The sequence below is a fragment of the Geotrypetes seraphini genome, chromosome 2 (assembly GCF_902459505.1).
Source record: "Geotrypetes seraphini chromosome 2, aGeoSer1.1, whole genome shotgun sequence".
In the NCBI taxonomy this organism is placed as follows: Eukaryota; Metazoa; Chordata; class Amphibia; order Gymnophiona; family Dermophiidae; genus Geotrypetes; species Geotrypetes seraphini.
In genome coordinates this window covers 300,255,259-300,276,554 of record NC_047085.1, presented here as the reverse complement: position 1 = coordinate 300,276,554, position 21,296 = coordinate 300,255,259, and the positions used below count along the sequence as shown (strand labels likewise).

The 21,296-nt window shown below is 43.2% G+C and overlaps 1 protein-coding gene across 2 annotated transcripts in view; it reads left to right on the top strand.

Moving 5' to 3' along the window:
- IL2RB (interleukin 2 receptor subunit beta) overlaps nt 1-21,296 on the top strand; it is a 194,575-nt gene that overhangs the window by 70,474 nt on the left and 102,805 nt on the right. The window contains exon 1 of one of the 2 annotated variants that reach the window (XM_033929885.1): nt 19,766-20,499. The exons of the other annotated variant lie outside the window; for it this stretch is intronic. The gene's annotated coding sequence lies outside the window, so the exon portion shown is untranslated. Of the gene's footprint in view, nt 1-19,765; nt 20,500-21,296 lie in introns of those variants that run through there. 2 annotated transcript variants of the gene reach the window in all.

Sequence of the window (21,296 nt, the reverse complement as noted above, 5' to 3'; positions counted from 1 at the left end):
TCCAGATGTGGGTGCTGAAGCAGTGTATGTGAGATTTAAGATTCCAGTGTTTCAGTGATAGGAAACCTGGGATTTAAGCATTGAATGATGGTTACTGGGATTTAAGCTTTGAATGATAGATGGGCCATTTGGCCTTTATCTGCCGTCATGTTTCTATGTTTCTATGAATGGGAAACAGTAGGTTAAGGGAGTGGTACAAATCTGGGTGGGAGGGGTGGGGGTGGGGGGTTCAGCCCTGAAGTATTACTTTTCATCTCCTGATTTTAGGACAGTGTTTCAGTTATTAGTGTTAGATATTTGGATTATTGTATTGAGGGGTAATTGAGACCACAGTCAACCGTCTTCAGATAGTGCTTAATACTGCAGTGAGGCTGTTATCTGGGATGGCTAAATATGATAGGATTTTGCCTGTTCTGCATGACATTGACTCCCCATCTCTCAACACATAAATTTAAAAGTTTGTTCTTTGGTTTTTAAAGTGCTGCACTGCAAGGAACTGACATGTTTCAGGGATCTGTTGCAATGATAAATTCCTGGTAGGACTCTACGTTTGGGTGAGACTACCTAATCTGTCAAAGTGATTAGATCAGCCACAGTGCAGACCTAAATGTGATCCATTGCTGGGTTTCAGCTGTAGGACTCACTACCATTTTCTCTTTGGTTGGAGCCTGATTATTTGAAATTTAGGAAAGTGTTGAAGTCCTTCTTTTTGTAGAAGCTATTAGAATCTGATGAGCCTAGCTGGATTATGATCTAGTGCACAGGTGTCAAAGTCGGTCCTCGAGGGCCGCAATCCAGTCGGGTTTTCAGGATTTCCCCAATGAATATGCATGAGATCTATTTGCATACAATGAAAACAGTGCATGCAAATAGATCTCATGCATATTCATTGGGGAAATCCTGAAAACCCGACTGGATTACGGCCCTCGAGGAGGGACTTTGACACCCCTGATCTAGTGGGTTAGATTTGGATAGGAGGGATTCTCCTGAAAATTCTCACAATACACATATAAGTCCTTGAAAACAACAAACTAGGGGATTTAAAAAATGTATTTACTTTATATATTCACCTCTGAGCTCCACACACTTATGACTTCGTTGTTCTAACTTATTTAACCCATCTAGGAAATTTATTTTGGTTGTGCTGCAAATCACTTGTCCACAGCTAATGTGGCATCCTCAGTGCTTGAAAACTTTCTTCTCCTGAGGTGTTTCTTTAGGTTAGAAAAGAGGTAGTCATTCAAAGGGACCAAATCATGTGAATAGGCCGGGTGTATCTGGCGAAGGACGTAAGAAGACTTGAGGCGGTCCAGAGGAGGGCGATGAAAATGATAGGAGGCTTGCGCCAGAAGACGTATGAGGAGAGACTGGAAGCCCTGAATATGTATACCCTAGAGCAGGAGTGCCCAATAGGTCGATCGCGATCGACCGGTAGCTCGCCAAGGCAAAGTGAGTCGATCATCCAGGACTCCCTTTGCCTTGGCGATCTATCGGGCCAATCAATCTTCCTCTCCCCGACGTCAATTCTGCCGTCGGAGAGGAAGTTCGGGCCAGTCAATCGCTGCCTGGCTGGGCGGAACTTCCTCTCCGACGGCAGAACTGACGTCGGGGAGAGGAAGATTGATCGGCCTGAAGCAGAGAGAGCATGGGGCGGTGGCGGCATCGGCTTTGGGGCCTGTTATCCATTGGTGGCATTTGGGACCTGTTCCCCGATGGCAGTGGCAGTGGCAGTGGCTTGGGGAAGGGCAGGGAGAAAGAAAGAAAGGGGCGCAGGCAGGGAGATAGAAGGAAAGAAGAGAAACAGGAAAAAAAGAAAGGGGACATGAAGAGAGAAAGAAAGAAAGGGCAGGGAGAGAGGAAGAAAAAGTTGGGGGAGGGAATGAGGTTTGGAGGAGAAGAAGCATACAGTCTGAAAGAAAGATTGGATGCACAGTCAGAAGAAGAAAGTGCAACCAGAGACTCATGAAATCACCAGACAAGGTAGGAAAAATGATTTTATTTTAAATTTAGTGATCAAAATGTGTCTGAATTTATATCTGCTGTCTATATTTTACAATATGATCCCCTTTTACTAAACTGCAATAGTGGTATTTAGCGCAGGGAGCCTATGAGCGTCGAAAGCAGCGCTGGGCATTCAGCGCAGCTCCCTGTGCTAAAAAATGCTATTGTGGTTTAGTAAAAAGGGAGGGGTGGGTATTTGTCTATTTTTGTATGGTTGTTACTGAGCTGACAGTGCATAGAGTCATCTGCTTTGACCTCTTTGAAAAAACCTCGGAATAGGAATGATAATTAACAATTCTATGTGTACAGTGTGCGTTGTGTTTTTTTAAAATGTTATTGTTGGTAGATCATTTTGACTTGGTCATTTTAAAAGTAGCTCGCGAGTCAAAAAAGTGTGGGCACCCCTGCTCTAGAGGAAAGGAGAGACAGGGGAGATATGATTCAGACGTTCAAATACTTGAAGGGTATATTAACGTAGAACAAAATCTTTTCCAGAGAAAGGAAAATGGTAAAACCAGAGGACATAATTTGAGGTTGAGGGGTGGTAGATTCAGGGTCAATGTTAAGAAATTCTACTTTACGGAGAGGATGCCTGGAATGTGCTCTCGAGAGAGGTGGTGGACAGTAAAACTGTGACTGAGTTCAAAGAAGCGTGGGATGAACACAGAGGATTTAGAATCAGAAAATAATATTAAATATTGAACTAAGGCCAGTACTGGGCAGACTTGCACGGTCGGTGTCTGTATATGGTCGTTTGGTGGAGGATGGGCTGGGGAGGGCTTCATTGGCTGGGAGGGTGTAGATGGACTGGAGTAAGTCTTAACAGAGATTTTGGCAGTTGGAACCCAAGCACAGTACTGGGTAAAGCTTTGGATTCTTGTCCAGAAATAGCTAAAAAGAAAAAAATTTAAAAATTTAAATTGAATCAGGTTGGGCAGACTGGATGGACCATTCGGGTCTTTATCTGCCGTCATCTACTATGTTATGTTACTATGTTATGTGTTTCAGAACTTCAGATCTGCCAATTTTTGCTGTGTAATGCCCATTCTATGAGGCGCAGCATTGTCTTGAAGTAACAAGATTCCTTCTGAAAGCTTGCTTCGACATTTGGAGACCAGTTGCTGCTTCAGCTTGTCGAGAAGTGCAATGTAGTACTTTGCTGTGATGAATGCACCCTTTTCCAGGTAATCTACAAGCAAAATTCCATCTTTGTCCCAGAAGATAGATACCAACACCTTGCTTGATAACTTCTGTGTCTTGAACTTCTTGGGATGTGTGTCTCCATTCTTTGGATTGCTCTTTTGTCTCTGGATCATATATAAATATTTATCTCCAAGTTTCATCCATAGTTAAAAGATTAGACAATTTCCTTTTGCTTTCTGCCCTGGTCTTTCTTCTTCCCCCATCCCCCTAATTTGGCAGCTTCCTCCCTTATCCTTCCCTCCTCCCAATCAAGTGTGGAATTTTTCTCTTCCTCCCCATGGGATCCAGTACCTCTCTCTTTAATCAATTAGCTAAACACCTGCTTTCGGTGCCCCAGAAGCTTTCCCTTTGCTTCAATTTCCTGTCCCCACAGAGGCAGAATGCTGTAGCAGAAGAAAGCTTCCGGATCACTGAAGGCAGCATGTTTAGCTGATTGACACTGCCCAAAAGTTGCAAGCTGCAGCATGGGGAAGGGATGGTGCAAAAACGGACCACCCAGGCAGGTTGCCCCCACTGTCCCACCTTTGGAACGCCACTGTTTCATGATTTATAGTGTTAATTGCTGCTGAGATGTCAAAATGCAGTAAAACTTTCCTCAATAGTTTCCTGATTTTCAACGTTAAAACAATTAACAAAATTTCAGTACTATATAAATACATTGGAATTCATGTTGGGTGGAGCTTAATAAATTAAACTGCAATATATAATTAGATAGACTGGAACTAAACAAAAATTCTATCAACTTAGGCCCTAATTCTATATAGTGCAGCCAAAGTTGCATGCATAAATCTATGTGCAATATCGATTTGCACATGCTACTTAATTGTGTATCATGCTAGTCAGCACTGATAATTGGCAATAAACAAATAATAAATAGTACTAATTAGAATTTGTGTGCACAACTTTCTAAGCATATTCTATAAAGTTTTCACTTAAATTCTAGTATGCAAATCTCAAAAAGGTGTGTGGCCAGTGTCACACCCACGCTCTGGCGCTGTGTTGCGAGCCCCAGAATCGTGACACAATACTCTGGCCTGGCGTGTCCCCTACTACCAGGACCCCCTTCAGGACTTTACTCGGCTTCTTAACAGCCTAAGAAGGGCATGCGAGGCAAGAGTCCCAGACAGGATGTAGCAAATCAAAGGTTTTATTGTGAGCACAGGTTTCATTCAACAAAAGGAAATAGGCTTCAGCTCAGCAGTGTTCAAACCAAGCCCTCATTACCATGAGGCAAACCCAGGCTGCTCACACACAGGGTAAAACATCAACATCCAGTTTCCAGGTTTTGGGTGAGTCCCACCTTTAACCTACAGTCCCCTGCCTCTGGACTTTCTTTAGCAATTCTTTACACAGTCCTTTTCACTAGGGCAGGTTTCACTGGCTTAACATTTCATCTTGCTCCCTGTTGCTCTGTAAAACATATTCCTAGTTAGCCCAGCATTCCAAAGGCACACACAGCTCCTCTCAGCCTGTGAAGGCATTTTTCTTCCTGCTTAGCCTTAGCTCTGAGAACGTCCAGGGTCCCAGCACAGCTCCCTGCTGTGCCGTTCAGATAATTAATTATGCACAGCTGTGGGGAAGAACGCTCCCGGCTAAGCCTAGCTGCTAGCAGGAAAATAATGCCAGACGTTTGCTAGCCTCACAACTAAAGCTCTTCAGCACCAACTTCACGTGCCCTATCAGAAGGGAGAAGCACACCAACCCTCTTCAAACACACTAACCCCACTGGTGGCTTCCCGACTGTGGCTGCAGGCAAACATATATTCCCTACTGCATATCACTGTCCATGGGCACACCTTCCGGTCCTACCAGCCTAGCTTGTGTCTCCATGGGTTCCCCTGGGGTTCCTTCCCACTCTCAGGGTCAGCAGTAAGCTCCTCTGCATCCAACATCAGCCAGTCTGCAGAGCCAGACTCCTCGGGGTGCAGAGGAAGAGGATGGGTCTCTCTTCCTTTCCCTCCAGGCTGCTTCCTCCTTAGTATTCTTATATTCAAAGGCAAATTAGATGCACATCTCCTTATGAGAGGCATAGAGGGATATGGGTGACTAAAACTACATCAGGTGTATACCTGACTGGGCCTCCGCGTGTGCGGATCGCCGGACTTGATGGACCATGGGTCTGATCCGGAGATGGCAGTTCTTATGTTCTTATGTTCTTATTCCTAACTGTGTCGTTTTAAGCTGTGGAAGGACACTCCCCCTCAGCCTAGGTGGGGGACGGGCCTTCCCCACACAAGCTTGTTCCATCTGCCTAAGTGCAAGTTCTTTCCTAGCCTTAACCCTTGCCTGGACAGGCTGCTGGAAAGCAAGTAATCCTCTTGCAGGCTCGGGGCCAGGTTTAAACCCTGTGCGTTCTGTTGCTGGAACCTCTCCTGCTCTGTCTCTCCTGCCTCTACTTCCAGGTCTGTGCTGTAGTCAGCTAAGTCTAAAGTCGGGGATATTACCTGGTCCGCTCTTTTACATAGGGGTATATTGTTTTTCTTCCTGATTCCTGTGGCAAAACCCGGACCGGACTTGGGTTGGACATAGGAAAACCCCGAAATGGGCTTGGGTTTGTCACACCAAGTGAGGAGTATGGGTGGGTCATGGGTGTTCCTAAAAGATAACCAGAGAGGCAGACAGAAAAATACCTTGCCTTGGGCTATAAGCAAACAAACAAAAAGGCAAGGGAGGCATCTTTTCAACCAAAGATAGTCTTTATTTGAACCAAGTAGTCCCAACAAGGATCCTAGTCTCGGCGTATAGGATATGCCTTCCTTAAGGGACAATTTAAAAAAATAAACAATACATAAAAAGACATTAAATATATCAGAATATCAAGACACATATACACTGAACACAATATAAACAATGTTTGTAAAAGCATAAAAATAAAAAAAACATAAAATATAGGGTACAATACAATGAGAAAAATGAAACAATATGTCATATGTAAATAATAAATGCTGTATTGACTTTGTAACCTTGGTAACTTACTCAAGAAGACCAGATGGAGAGTTTCAAGAGAAGAGTGAGAGATGTGCCCTTGAAGCAAGTGGACACTGATGGCGTGCATGTGAATGTAATGAGAGAGAATTATGAAAAACCAAAACATAAATATCAGGTCCATTAGCCATACACAGCTGATGAGTGTCAGTTACCACCAGTGTGTCAGTGTGCCAGTGCTCGAACCAAGAAGGAAAACTGAGCATGAGTAGATATGAAAACTAGAACAGAGGGGATCAGTCAAGACAAAGTACCTTTGTAATTGGATGCTGGGTCCAAAACACACTGAAAGTAAAAGAGGGAAAACCATCATACATGAATGGAAAACCAACTATTATTGCTCTAAAAAAAACAAAAACTGAAACAACTTTACTATAATAAAAAGAGCAGATGATAATGGAATTGAAATATTAAAAAATATATTTAAAAAACAGCAATATCCAATCAGAGTGGCCCTTACTTTGTGAAGACAATCGGCAATGTTCCAAGCAGTAGCAAAGTGAAAATGAAACTGACTTTATTTCTCTATTGCTCCTAAAATTTGTTATATGATCACACTAACATACATACGGTTTAAAAGTTTTATTACATTTTTTTTAACATAAGAACATAAGAAGTTGCCTCCGCTGAGGCAGACCAGAGGTCCATCCTCCCCAGCGGTCCGCTCTCGCGGCGGCCCATCAGGCCTAATTGCCTGAACAGTGTCCCTGACTAATTTTGTAACTGCCTCTAATCTTATCCCTATTACCTACCTCTACTCCTATCTGTACCCCTCAATCCCTTTGTCCTCCAGGTACCCGTCCAGACCCTCTTTGAAGCCCTGTATCAAGAACAATCAAATTCATGGGAAAAATTTCAATTCACACAGTTTTTCCAACTTTAGGATTTCTTGGGCAACCCACCGTACTTTAATTTCTTTTATATTATCAAATGTCCGTGAAAACCCGGAAATGTCCTATTTTTAGAGTACTGTCTAGGTGCCCAGAGGGATTTCCAAAACCTGACAGTTTGTCCGGGTTTTGGAAGTCCATGAGCTTGGGGCTGCATCTGGAGTCCCTCTGTGCATGCGTGTACGTCGACGCAATGACATCATAAGCACACACGCATGCACATGATGTCATCACTTCAACGTGTGCAAATGTGTCTCGTTGGGGAAGGAGACAGGATGTTTGGCTGGGGGTAGGACAGGGTGGAGCTAGAGAAATGGGACAGGGATGGGGGTGGAACGGAGCAGGGCAGGTGTCCTCTTTTTTTAAAAAGAAGAAATCTGGCAACCCTATTAATATATCCCAATTGAATGTGAACAAACTTATACAGAGTTCTAATTGTACTCAAGACCTCAAACACCCAAGACACTACTTATGATGTTCTTCGTGTCCTTACTGTGGTGAAGTGTTCATCATCGGTTTTGTACAGGTTTGTATAGTTAACAAACTTAATTAATTTTTATAACTTTATTGTGGTGGACCAATTCTTATTAAGAAGAGCACTTTAAGTTAAGTGCTCTTCTTAATAAGAATTGGTACACCACAATAAAGTTATAAAAATTAATTAAGTTTGTTAACTATACAAACCTGTACAAAACCGATGATGAACACTTCACCACATAAGGACACGAAGAACATCATAAGTAGTGTCTTGGGTGTTTGAGGTCTTGAGTACAATTAGAACTCTGTATAAGTTTGTTCACAATCAATTGGGAATTAATCAATTGAACAAATTGTTTTTCCATTGCTAGATTGGATAACCCTATTTTATATGCAATTACTGAATTTATGCCAGGTTGAGAACCCTCAATCATTTTGAAAAGTTTGTTCCTTTGTCCCTGAATATCAAAGAGGGAATAGGCTGCCCTAATTTGCCTTAATATGTGAAAGGACTTCTGTCACCTTTTATGCATAGTGTACATGTAAACACTCTTTTTCTTTGTCCTATTGCTGTCCTGCTTCTGCAGCTCATGTGCTCAGTCAGTGCCCCCCACCCCCCAGCTCTGCCCTCCATCATGCAAAATAGCCACAGACAGCTGGCAGGAAGTGATGGTCCCCTAAACTGCTCTGGGCCCTCAGGCACTGCCAAGTTGCCTATATGGCCAGTCTGCTCCTGTCCCTCCTCTCCCCATTCCTCATTCCTGTCCCTTGTCAACAACCTTTGATACCCAAGATACTTCTTCACTGGCTATCTGCAAGACCAAAACAGAGATCATCCCCCCTCCCCCCCGGTACTTGCAGTTCAGTCCCTCCTCCACTGGATGGATCTTACCACATTCCCTGCACTGGAAGGGGGAGGATTGGAAAGCTATAGAGGGTTAAATTGTGAAAAATATCCGGACACTTTAGCCATCTTTCTAGCTTTAAGACATGGAGTTTTTTTCATTGCTCTATCTGCCTGTATGGCAGCTTGATAATGGTCCTTTCCATGACAAACACTTACACAGAACTCAGAGTAAAACCACATCTCATTTCCTGCCCACAACCATGGGCCACTTTCTATCTGACAATCTGATGGTGAGCTCCTCCAAATACTACCGTGTTTCCCCGAAAATAAGACAGTGTCATATATTAATTTTAGGCTCCAAAAACAGACTAGGTCTTATTTGCGGGGTATGTACATGATTATCTCTCCCTTCCTCTCATTCACCTCAATTCTTCCTCTTTCCTTTTTCTCCCCCACATGTGCATCTTTCCTCCCCTCCCACCCTCACACCCCTCCCATCCTTCATCCAGCAGGACCCTTGCCCAACTTCTATCCTTCCCTCCCTCCCATCCCTCGTGAAGTAGGACTCTTGCCCAACTTCCTTCCCTCCCATCCCTTGTGCAGCAAAACCTTTGAGCGAGCACCCCCCCAAGCACCCGCCCCCGCAGCCGAACCCCCATACTTCCTTCCCTCCCATCCGAACCCCGCTGACCACGAGCGAGCCCTACTTACCTCCCTAAGCAGCGTCGGACTGGCAGCACTCTAAACAGGCTGCTTCGCCTTGTCCGTCCATGAATTCACTCTCAGTCATTTATAAGGTACGATTGATATTTTTATCATGATGGTGAATTTAAAATCAACAATGTTTTAATGTGTATGTTTCTAGTTAACAGCTAGAGTAGTTTTAATCACAATATGGTGAATGATATTGGGAACGCTAAATGCTTTAGAAGCGTTAGCACACAGTCATTATAAAGTGTTTTAATTGGGTTAATGTAATATTACTCAGGCATAATAAGCATAGGCTTTGAATAAAACCTTTTTGTTTGATATCATTTAATAGGTGAAGGCTATTAAATGCTGAATTGATGAAATCAGAACACAAATGTTCACCAACCCCTGAGGAAGCTTTAATTAGTGAAACAGCTGAGCTCTCATTGGGACAAGCTAAGTACTTTTGCTCCTTCTTTTTGCTGATTTCTACTTATACTTTACAGCATTTGATTATTTAAATAGCCCCACATGAGGTTCCGATGAACTTATGATGATATCCATACCCCATTAGCCACCTGCAATTTGGGGTGTTGGGTGTTTGAAGTTCACGGATTCACTCAACCAGCGATATCAGTGTATCTGGTTTTGCATTACTTGCCTCAGTATGTGTAATGCATGATGCCATCACATTGACATCCGTTCATGTTCAGAGGCCCTCCAGATGGGGCCTTGTCTGCTAGTGGGGGGTGATGAAAAAGAAAAGGTGCATAGAGGAGGAGAGGCACATCTTGTAGGCAGACAACTGGTGCTGGCACCTCTCTTCCATCCCTGGTGTCTCATGGCATACCTGAAATATCATGCGACACAGTTTGTGGTACACTGGACTAAAATAACTCAGTCTGTATACTTTGGAAGAAAGGAGGGAAAGAGGAAGCAGTGGCGTACCTTGCATATGTGACACCCGGGCCCCATCATTTTTTTTACACCCCCCCCCAATCTGTTTGAAAAACATGATTTTTACTAATGCAGTTACAAAAATCCTTAATACAAGTTTATTTTGCAAAACAAACTTCCAGTCCTTAAACTGGAAAAGACAAACCATAAACAGGAAGAAAAGGGTTGATTAAAAAACCCAGGCTTATATTTAAATATATCTCACAGCACGCGGCCTAGCCTAATCAGCCTTATACATTCAACATGGATATATGAATTAGAAAACAAAAAATGTAAGGAGGGCCTCCAAGGACACAGAAAAGGTTATAAAACCGCAAAGATACATAGAATAAAGGGGGGAAAAGCCGTACAAGCCGAAAACCACAGCAATTAAAAAAAAGACAAAATCTTCAACAGTGCACAAGAAAATCCCATAATCAGAAATAGACAAATTACTACAAAAAAACCACACACAACTTCAGAAATGCAGGGAGGAAAAAAAAAATCAATCCTCCTGAACAGACCCTTCATCAGAGCACTCACTCCCGGATGGAATAGGCCTCAAACCCGTGCACACCCCCGCGCATGTGCAGGACACATAGAGACCACCAAGCTAGGCGGCATATTGCAGAAACAAACATGCACAACTTCAGAAATGCAGGGGGGAAAAATTCAATCCTCCTGAACTGGCCCTTCGTTGCAGTACTCACTCCTGGAAGGAACATGCCCAAAACCCACTTGCGCCCTAGGTCCGGAAGGCGGGAATGAACGAAAGAACAAACATTCGTGTGTGCAGTCAGGCTCCCACTGTCGACGAACGCCTTACCGTTTCCCCGTTTATCTCAGCAGAGCACCGTGCTGCCGCTACTATGTCTTTCTCGCCTGGCCATCGCGGGATCTTCCTACACTTCAGCTCGGCTGCCAGTCCATCCCCCTATGACATCACTTGTTCTGTAGCAGAGCCGGCAGACACAGTCATCTCGGGACCTTGTTACAGGATGTGCAGGACCTCACCATGGCTGGCGACTCTGCTCTGGAATAGGTTCGTCGGCGCGGGTGGACTTGCAGCCGCGCTTAGGTGTAGGTCTCGTAGCAGAGTAGGACAGGAGATTACGGATCCGGCCAGCTGTGTACCCCCCTCCCCCTTGGTACGCAACTGAGCAGAAGTACACTAGAGATGTTTAAATACTTCCTTGGCATAAATGCACAGAAGGCAAATCTCTTTTAATTGAAAGGAATCTCAGGAACGGTAGGCATAGGATGAGCATTAAAGGGGATAGATTGTTTTAAGGTGCATGGAACAGCCTTCCGATGGAGGTGATGGAGACAAAGATCATATATGAATTCAATAATGCATGGGATTTCTAAGGGAGAAGAAGAGATAATAGATGATATAGGACTTATAAAAGACTTCATATAGTAGTTGGTATAGGTGAACAGGCTGGATGGGTCATATGTTCTTTTTATAGCATCATTTTCCATTGTTATATGTTACAAGTCAATGAAGAAGCTGTGGGTGCTTTCCTGGTATTTGCTTATGTAGTCTGATGTGTACTGTTTTTACAACAGAGAGTACATACGAGTTATATCCCTAATATTCAGGTATTGTGCTTACGACTCGGAAACAGCCAGGTCACTTCTACTTCTACATTTCTTGCCCCTCTAGCAGTATCAGTAGTACAGCAAAGTGGACAGCAAGCAGGAAGGAAGTAGCTGTGGTTTTTACATGACCTTCACCAGGCTGCAGTCTCATAAATTCACAGGTCTAATTTGTTACTCTCCCCCCCCCCCCATCTCAATTGTTTTTGATAAGGCAATAGGAGTGAAAGGGACTTCCTGTATGAGAAGGAGTAGAAACCCCAAAAACCTCTTTCATGGAAAAGTGAATTGCTTATCTTTTATTTATTTGGTTTTCTTTACCACCTTTTTTGAAGAAATTCACCAAAGGCAGTGTACAGCAAGAATGAGCCTGCCAAAGATCAAAATATTCAAATAACAGTATACAGTATATTATAGCATAGTATGCTACTTACAGTGTCACAATGTGTATTAATCATAATTTATACAAATAAGCCTCAAAGACTTCAATACAGCTTCAATAGCATTTGCTGACTTAAGAAGCCACTTTTATTATCATTGGCTCTATTCAAACTTGGGAAAAACAGAACAGCAAAAAACTCAGAAAAACATACCGAGAAAAAACTGTTCATCAAAACCCCAAACTTCAAAATACAAAATCAGGCTTAAATGTGCACAAAAGCAGCAATATTCGACCGCAGTTTGATTGAAAAAATATCAAAACATCACCAGCTTAGCCGGAGTATACATAATTCCAGTCTCTTGACTGGAAATCTCTTGACACCATCCGCCAGCCAATAGCTGCTCAAACAAATTTGAAGTGTTGGATGAATAAACCAAATTCACTGTAATCCATTGTGACTGGAAACTTCTCAGCTCTCGATAATGGCTATGTGTCGCAGACCAAGCCACTGCATCAGGAGAAGACTGGCAGGAACCACTATGGTAACAAATTTGGCAATGGTGTCGGGTTTTCAAATGCTAAGAACGTACACCAATCAAAACAGCAAAATCTAATGGCATACTTCAACGATGCATTGGCTCATTTCTTAAAGCAATATACATCTACTATCAACCAGCTAGGAATAGGAATTCACTCCTTAAACCAAATGGAATTTGCTTTTTTTTTTTGCTTTTATGATGAACAGATTTTTCTTGGTATGTTTTTCTGAGTTTTTATATTGGTCTGTTTTTCCCAAGCTTGAATACATCCAATGATAATAAAGGTGACTTCTTAAGTCAGCAAATGCTATTGAAGCTGCATTGAAGTCTGTGAGGCTCATTTGTATAAATTATAATTATTATAGGCAGGATGTGACAACACAGCTATGTACTGTTTATTAGCAAACTGATATATGTGAATTTATTACATTGTTGTAAGTTTTCAGTTTGCTCCCTTTTTGTTGCTATTACAATATGTATTAAAACATCTTAATAGACAGCATAGAGTCTGAGCAGAGGTAGAACATACAGACAGATAAGATAGAATAACAGGAATAGGGGTGACTAACTTAAAGAAATATTACACACAAAGTCATGTTTGCAAACTGATCTCAATTACATCTGGAGTATTGCATTCAATTCTGGTCTCCTTATCTCAAGAAAGATATAGTGGTGCTAGAAAAGGTTCAAAGAAGAGCGACCAAGATGGTAAAAGGGATGGAACTCTTCTCGTATGAGGAAAGACTAAAATGGTTAGGGCTCTTCAGCTTGGAAAAGAGACGGCTGAAGGAAGATATGACTGAAGTCTACAAAATCCTATGAATGGGTACAAGTGGATCAATTTTTCACTCCATCAAAAATTACAAAGACAAGGGGACACTTGAAGTTACAGGGAAATGCTTTTAAAACCAATAGGAGGACATTTTTTTCATTTAGAGAATAGTTAAGCTCTGGAAAGCATTGCCAGAGGATGTGGTAAGAGCAGATAGCGTAGCTGGTTTTAAGGAAGGTTTGGTCAAGTTTCTGGAGGAAAAGTCCATTGTCTGTTATTGAGAAAGACATGGGGGAAGCCACTGCTTGCCCTGTATTGGCAGCATGGAATATTGCTACACCTTGGGTTTTGGCCAGGTACTAGTGACCTGGATTGGCCACCGTGAGAACAGGCTACTGGGCTTGATAGACCATTGGTCTGGCCCAGTAAGGCTATTCTTATGTTCTTAAGTGTGTCCTGCTCCAGTATATGTACTCAATGTTAATTCTTGTGCGTGTGGATTCTGCAGGTCAGTGTCCGAGGTAACAATGAAGTGCTGCTGAACGGTATGAACTGTTGCCTATCTGATAACCTGTGTCTTTCAGTTATGCTAGCATGATCTTGTGTTTTGATTTAGCTTATGTTAAGATCCAGGTAGCTCTCAAGGGGCTCCTGGTTTCTCATCTCACAAACACCAGAAGCAGGCCATTCCTCAAGTAATGACCTTCCATACTACAAACTGTTATACAATGGAGGACGACTTTCAAATAGTGAGCGTACATGTGCAGAGGGACTCTATAAATGATATTTAAAATTGCATGTGCAAATTTGGGTGAACTGAGACAAAGGGCTCCTTTTATCAAGGTGCGGTAGAAGTTTAATGCGCAGAATACTGCGCGTTAAACTGCCTGCCGCGCTAGTCGCTAACGCCTCCATTGACGAGGCGTTAGTTTTGTAGCTTGCGGCGGGGGTTAGCGTGTGATGAAATGTCCGCGCTAACCCCGCTAGCGCACCTTGATAAAAGGAGTCCAAAGTCTATTAGCGCCAATGACTGAGTGCTAACAATCATTTATTGGCACTAATTGACAACAATTTGGATTTACACGCGCATCTTACTAAGCACTATTCTATAAAGATACACGTGCAAATCCTTTTGTATGTAATTGAAAAGGTGATATAGCCATGGGAGAGGCATTTATTTATTTAATTCATTTTCTCCCCAACAAGCTCAGAATGGGTTACAGGTTAACATTCATAATATACAATTAACGGGTTATAATTTGCCATAGCTACTGTACAAGTTTTTTTCAATACAAGTTTTTTTATCCTAACTCGACACATACTAGGGATCTAATGCCAATATACATAATATACAAATTACAGTTTGCCCTAGTTACAGTGCAAGAATTTTCAATCCAAATTTTTATCCAAACGCAACACATACTGAAGATCTATTACCAATATACATTTCTTTGCAATCCACTACTCATAAGCAGGGGAGTTTGGAGAAGAGATATGCTTTTATTGTTTTCCTAAAGCTCAGGAGTTCTTCAAGTTTCAAGTTTCTTTATTTTTGAGATACCGTTTATCGAATTTCAAGTTCAAGTTTATTTAAAAATTTGATTAATCACCTAATCATAGCTTCAAGACGATGTACAATGCTAAAATTATTTACAACATATCAAACAGGTATCTAAACGGTTTACAATAAAATGAAATTTTAAAGAAAATTTTTTAAAATTAAAGATATAACATATCTAGAGTTAAAAGTAAAGATAAAAAATAAAATGAAAAGGGAACATGAACGGACTGACACACACGAAACGAAAGGGAGGAGGAAATAGGTAAGTTAATAAATACATTGAGATTGAAAACCTCAACAGAATACTTCTAAGTCTCCCTTCCACAAAAAATCTGCAATACAAACGTGTTTTCCACTCCATGCTCACCTTTCTAAGTGTAAAAACTTGGAATAACCTTACTGAAATGACCAGGACGGAACCTAACCACACCAAATTCTGGAAGAAACTGAAAGCTTGTCTATTTGACACCTAATCACTTGTATCCTCTTCTCCTCCTGTATCTTCCTGCCCTTCATTGTCCTTCCTACCCTCTTCTAACCCCTTCCTCTGTAATGTTGCCAAGAGCTTGTATAGGTATGTGCAACGCACAAATGGAATAAATAAATAAAAAGAAAAGGGAGGAAAGTGGAAGGAGGGGATCTCGGGGGGGGGGGGCAGTTGCTTGGTATGAAGTGGGAGTAGGAATGTCATTTGGTGGTTTGTAGTTAAAGGGGTTTTCGGAGTTGTTGCAAGTAGTAGAATGAGGAAGATACTGCCTGAGGGATATGGTTGGAAAGTGATAGGTTAGGGTCAAGGAGTATTCCTAGGCCGTGTGCTTGGTCCTTTGCAATTATGATCGTTGAGTCCCATGAGTGGATCAGGAGCGTTCACTAACGATGCATGCACTGTTATAGAATTTGGGGATCTGTTCTTAATTTAGGTGTGGGGATTTATACCAGGGTTCAGTTGGGCACAGATCCCGGCACTTCATGCCATTCTATAAATGACACCCAACTCAGAGCAGTGTGCCATTTACTGACTATACTGAATTTAGTCTACAAAGGCAGTGGGTATTTTTCTCTCACAGGCTTTACATTAATCAAAAGACTAAAAGTGCAGATTTGTGTGCGTACATTTTTCATGAAAATTAACTGCATCCTTTTGGCTAGTCAAAGGTATGTATGTATAGTAAGTGCAACTTTCAATACTGCTGCTGGAAAAGCCTCTCCAACATGTACATATCTTTATTTGAGTATTGGCATAATTTTGTATATTTATTTAATTTTTTAACCTGTCCTCCCAAAGGAGCTCAGAATGGGTTACAAATGAGGTACTCAAGCATTTTCCCTATCTATCCCAGCAGACTCACAGTCTAATGTTCCTGGTGCAGTGGAGGCAGTGGCGTACCAAGGGGGGGGCGGGAGAGGCGATCCGCCCCGGGTGCCAGCCCAGAGGGGGTGCTCCCGGCCTTGCCGTTCAGTCCCCCCCCACCCCCGAAGGACCGCTCGCCCAACTGACCTTCCTGCACCACCTATGAAGCAGCCCGCAGCAGGATCGCGACGTCAGCGATCCCTGAGCTGTTTGGGCGCTGCTTCCTGCGCCGCGGTCCCGCCCCTCCAATGACGTCAGAGGAGGGGCGGGACCGCGGCGCAGGAAGCAGCGCCCAAGCAGCTCAGGGATCGCTGACGTCGCGATCCTGCTGCGGACTGCTTCATAGGTGGTGCGGGGAGACCAGGGGGGCGAGCGGTCCTTCGGGGTGGGTCGGAGCATCAGGCCTTCAGGGTGAGGCGGGTGGGCAGGCAGGCTGGCTTTCAAGGGGGAGGGGGGTGACAGGCAGGTAGGCAGGCCTTCAAGGGGGGGGGACAGGCAGGCCTTCAAGGGGGGAGGCAGGCCTTCAAGGGGGGGACAGGCCTTCGGGGGGGTGTGCAGACCTTCAAGGGGGGGACAGGCAGGCCTTCAAGGGGGGGGGACAGGCCTGCAAGGGGGTGGGACAGGCCTTTGCGGGGGTGCAGGCCTTCGGGGGGGTGCAGGCCTTTAAGGGGGGGACAGGCCTTCAAGGGGGGGACAGGCAGGCAGGCCTTCAAGGGGGGAACAGGCCTACAAGGGGGGGGACAGGCCTACAAGGGGGGGGACAGGCCTTCAAGGGGGGGACAGGCCTTCAGGGGGGTGCAGGCCTTCAAGGGGGGGACAGGCCTTCGGGGGGGTGCAGACCTTCAGGGGGGGGACAGGCCTTCAAGGGGGGGACAGGCAGGCAGGCCTTCAAGGGTGGGACAGGCCTTCAAAGGGGGCACAGGCCTTCGGGGGGGGTGCAGGCCTTCGGGGGGGTGCAGACCTTCAAGGGAGGGACAGGCCTACAAGGGGGTGGGACAGGCTTTCAAGGGGGGTGCAGGCCTTCAAGGGGGGACAGGCAGACCTTTAAGGGGGGACAGGCCTTTGGGGGGGACCCTGGTTTAGAAGTACACGGAGGGAAGGGGGTGTTCAAAGAGACGTGCATATGCCAAACTTTGGGGGGGGAAGAAATAATGGGTCTCAAAATAGAGGAGAGGGAGAGAGATGATGGACCATGGGATTTAGGGAGGGAGGGAAGGAACAGAAAGGGAGAGAAATTGGACACAAGGGATGGTGTGGAGGAAGGATAAAGATACTGGATAGGAAGGTAATTGGGAAAAGAAAGGGAGAGATGGTGGACTCTGGGGTGGTGGAGAAGGAGGGAGAGATGCCAGATGAAAGGGTAGTTAAGAAAAGGTGGATCTGTGGAGGGAGATGAAAAAAAGGAAAGATACCAGACTTCCTGGGGAGGGAAGGGAAATGGAAAGGGAGGACAGAGTTGGCAGATGGATGGTTAGCATGCAGAAAGAAGAAAGAAGGAGACCCTGGCAAGCAAGTTATCAGAAGAAAATCAGAGCCTTGGACCAACAAGATTTGAAATATAACCAGACAACAAAAGGTAGAAAAATTAATTTTATTTTCTGTTTTGTGATTACAATATGTCAGATTTGAAATGTGTATCCTGCCAGAGCTGGTGTTGGACTGCAAACGTGAGCTAGGATTTAACAGAGAGAGGAAAAGTCCTTTTTGTTTCTTTATTTTATTTACACCACAGCGCCAGTGTGGTTAGGAGAAGCCAAAGGGGTGAAAAAGCTATAAAACCCACCAGGAGTTTTGAAAAAAATCACCCAACTGGGCAGGAAAATCGAATTGAAAAACCAATTCAACAGGCTGAATCGAATCAAAAAATTTTTTCCTGAATCTGGTAGCATTAGTTTGCGCTACTGTCTTAGACTTTAGGACCTGGAATTGGGGAGAGATGGCATCCTCAGTACTTTATAATGCAAGTGAAACGAGGATTTGGTCAGACTTTTGAAGGGTCTGCAGAAAAAAAATATTGTATAGGCCGGGGACATGAGACAGCAGGAAATGGGAACTTTTCTTCCTTCTATTTTTGTGAATGGAAAGGCTGAGGATGTCAGAGAGTTCAGTTAAAATATGTGCTTTATAAGAAAATATAATAATGTGTTTTATAAAGTTTATAGCATAGCTGGCCTACCCAGTGAGGTGTTCCTAGTGGTGGTGGTGGCAGCGTGTCAATGTGTTAAGAGGAAGAGGTGGTCTGGGAAATTCTGCTGAGCAAACTCCGGGCCCATTTCCACCCCCCAGTTAGTCCACTCCACTCAACTGGTTCACACACTGAGTGGGTCTTTGGGTGTTGTTTTGGGATCTCTTCCAGTGGTTTATCAGTATCTCCTTCTGGTCCAAGGAAGGAAACTGTTATCCTTAGCATTGACCTACAGAATATGTTTGTAACAGCGCTGCTTGTGTGGCATTAGGCTATGTAGTGATCGAAAGAAAAAAACAGACCTTTGCACATTTTTGCACTATATGGTGGGTGTATGAGGAGATTCATATTTCCTGCACAGCTAAGTCCATGTGAAGTTACCTTGTGCTGTATTTGACATCTAGCAAGGTCTCTGTTTGAAAGGAAAGATCTAAACTTAAAAATGAAGTGGCCAGAAGTTATGGTAAAAGCAGATAGTGTAGCTGGTTTTAAGAAAGATTTGGACAAATTCCTGGAGGAAAAGTCCATAATCTGTTATTAAGACATGGGGGAAGTGTCTGCTTGCCCTGGATCGGTAGCATGGAATGTTGCTACTCTTTGGGTTTTGACCAGGTATTAGTGTCCTGGATTGGCTACCATGAGAATGGGCTACTGGGCATGATGGACCATTGGTCTGACCCAGTTAGGCTATTCTTATGTTTATGTTCTCATCTGTAGGGGCCTTTGTTTTCACTTCTTATTTTAGTGTATTTTTTTTCTGGGAACTTATCAGTGTTTTTTATAATGGGAACAAAAATGGAAGAGAATTAATGTGTGTGGGATGAGGGGGTAACTAATTTCTTTAGCTAAATAATTCAATCCACCTCAAACAGACATAGGAGAACTCACGCACCATTCACACACCCTCCAACCAAAAACATCAAAAGAAAAAAACTGTTCGACAACTTCCTAGCCATTCGAGCTGCAACACTCGACCCCCAACTCTACAACCAATTGACATCGACCACAGACTGCAAAACCTTCAAAAAGAAATAAAAACCCTTCTATTCAAAAAACACATAAAACCGAACTAACACAATCAGAACTGTCCCAAGCATCACCTGCAACTACTCCATATGTACTTCTGATGTCATGACAATTCAGACATAATTTATGTTATGTTATGTTTGGAATATAAGAAAATTTTCACTGCCTGTTTCTTTTCTGACCATTTATTCCGTTTCATGGTCATTACAAAAAAATTTTTTTTACATAGGGGGGGGTGTCAAAAAATGATGGTCCCCGGGTGCCACATACCCTAGGTACGCCACTGAGTGGAGGATTAAGTGACTTGCCCAGAGTCACAAAGAGCAGGATGGGGTTTGAACCCACAACCTCAAGGTGCTGAGGCTGTAGTTCTAACCACTACACCACGCTCTTCTAAATAAGTTTTAAATACTCTATTTCTGAGCATAATCAAACATGTATTCTGTGTGGAAATGCCTTTGAAAATTGCCCTCTACTTGTGAAAGAACAGAGTCTTTGTAGATGAACATAACGGAACAAAACACTTACAAAGAAAGATTAAAATTAGGGCTTCCCCCCCACAGCTGGATGGAGCACAGATCAGTGCTTTCTGATCTGTGAAACACAGCTGGGGAAGTTTCACTTTGACAGGCTGAGATACCTGTTTGTGTCGTTCTGTCAGTCACCAAATTAGTTTCCGTATCTCTCACTAACTGCTTCTAATTTACATCTCTGTGTCAATCTGTTGCCCTGCAGTCCCTCTCACCAAGTCACTGAACCTCTTGTCTGCTATTTCAGAACTTTATCTCCTCCCCTGCCCGCCTTTTCCGATTACCTCTTTCTCCAGGTTTGGTTTAATCTTTTCAACCTTCTAACATGAAGCAGTCAATGAAATTGTATTAAGGACTTTGGCATGAAGGCAACCTTCAGACATGAATAAGAATTGGAAAGGTGCTAAGAGAATTTAGGCAGAGCATCCTGATACTGAAGACTCCTCTACACTGCAAAGTGTGCTTCAAAGACAGATGCATCCAAGCACTAAATGAGTGGTCTTTTTCTTCATTGCAGCTACATAGGTAAACCTTTCTGGAAATGTATTCTGTAGGTTGTGGATTGCTGTTCTATAGGTAGCAGGTCAAACATTTTATTGGTTTCTACTGCTGTAGTGGGCTGGCCACATATTTCCACTACAGTGATCAGATCATCAATTATGTCCACTGTTTGAATTACTGCTATATATGCTTATCACTTTAAATATCTTAAAAAACTTTTTCTTCTTGATTCTTTTTTTCTCTCAATATCTTACTATATAATAATAATATAAGTGAATGTGAAAGCTCAGACCCACTCTCTAGTGAAAGATCACAGAGCCAGTTGTAAATGATACCATCACAGATAATCACACCGCTGTTTGAATTAGCCAGTTATTGTGGATAACCCAGTGCTGTGAATGTTTTATTACAAGTATTCCAGTGTTTCATATTTTGGAAAACAGACAGTGGCAGGTGGGGGCAGCAGAACTGGATGGTTTCTAGTCTAACACAGCTCACAGATGGTCCAAGCGTGATTGTGTCCAAGTGTATTCGCTTTCTGCTTTTTGCCTATTTGTCAAAGGGATTGGAATTTTTGAGATCACCATGTTAATGTGTATATGTGGGTCTTCCCTAATACTTTTTGTGTTTACTGTTTGATGCACACCAAAATTTCTGGATATGTCAGTGGGGCCCTTGAGGATCCTGACTGGGGTATTTAGGCAGGGAGGATGGGGATCTTCATATTTGTATGTTCCATTAATTCTGCATGGTACTTGCTTCTCATGCCATGTTTGCCACACAATATTTGCTACTCCATGTCTTCCATGCTATGTTTCATC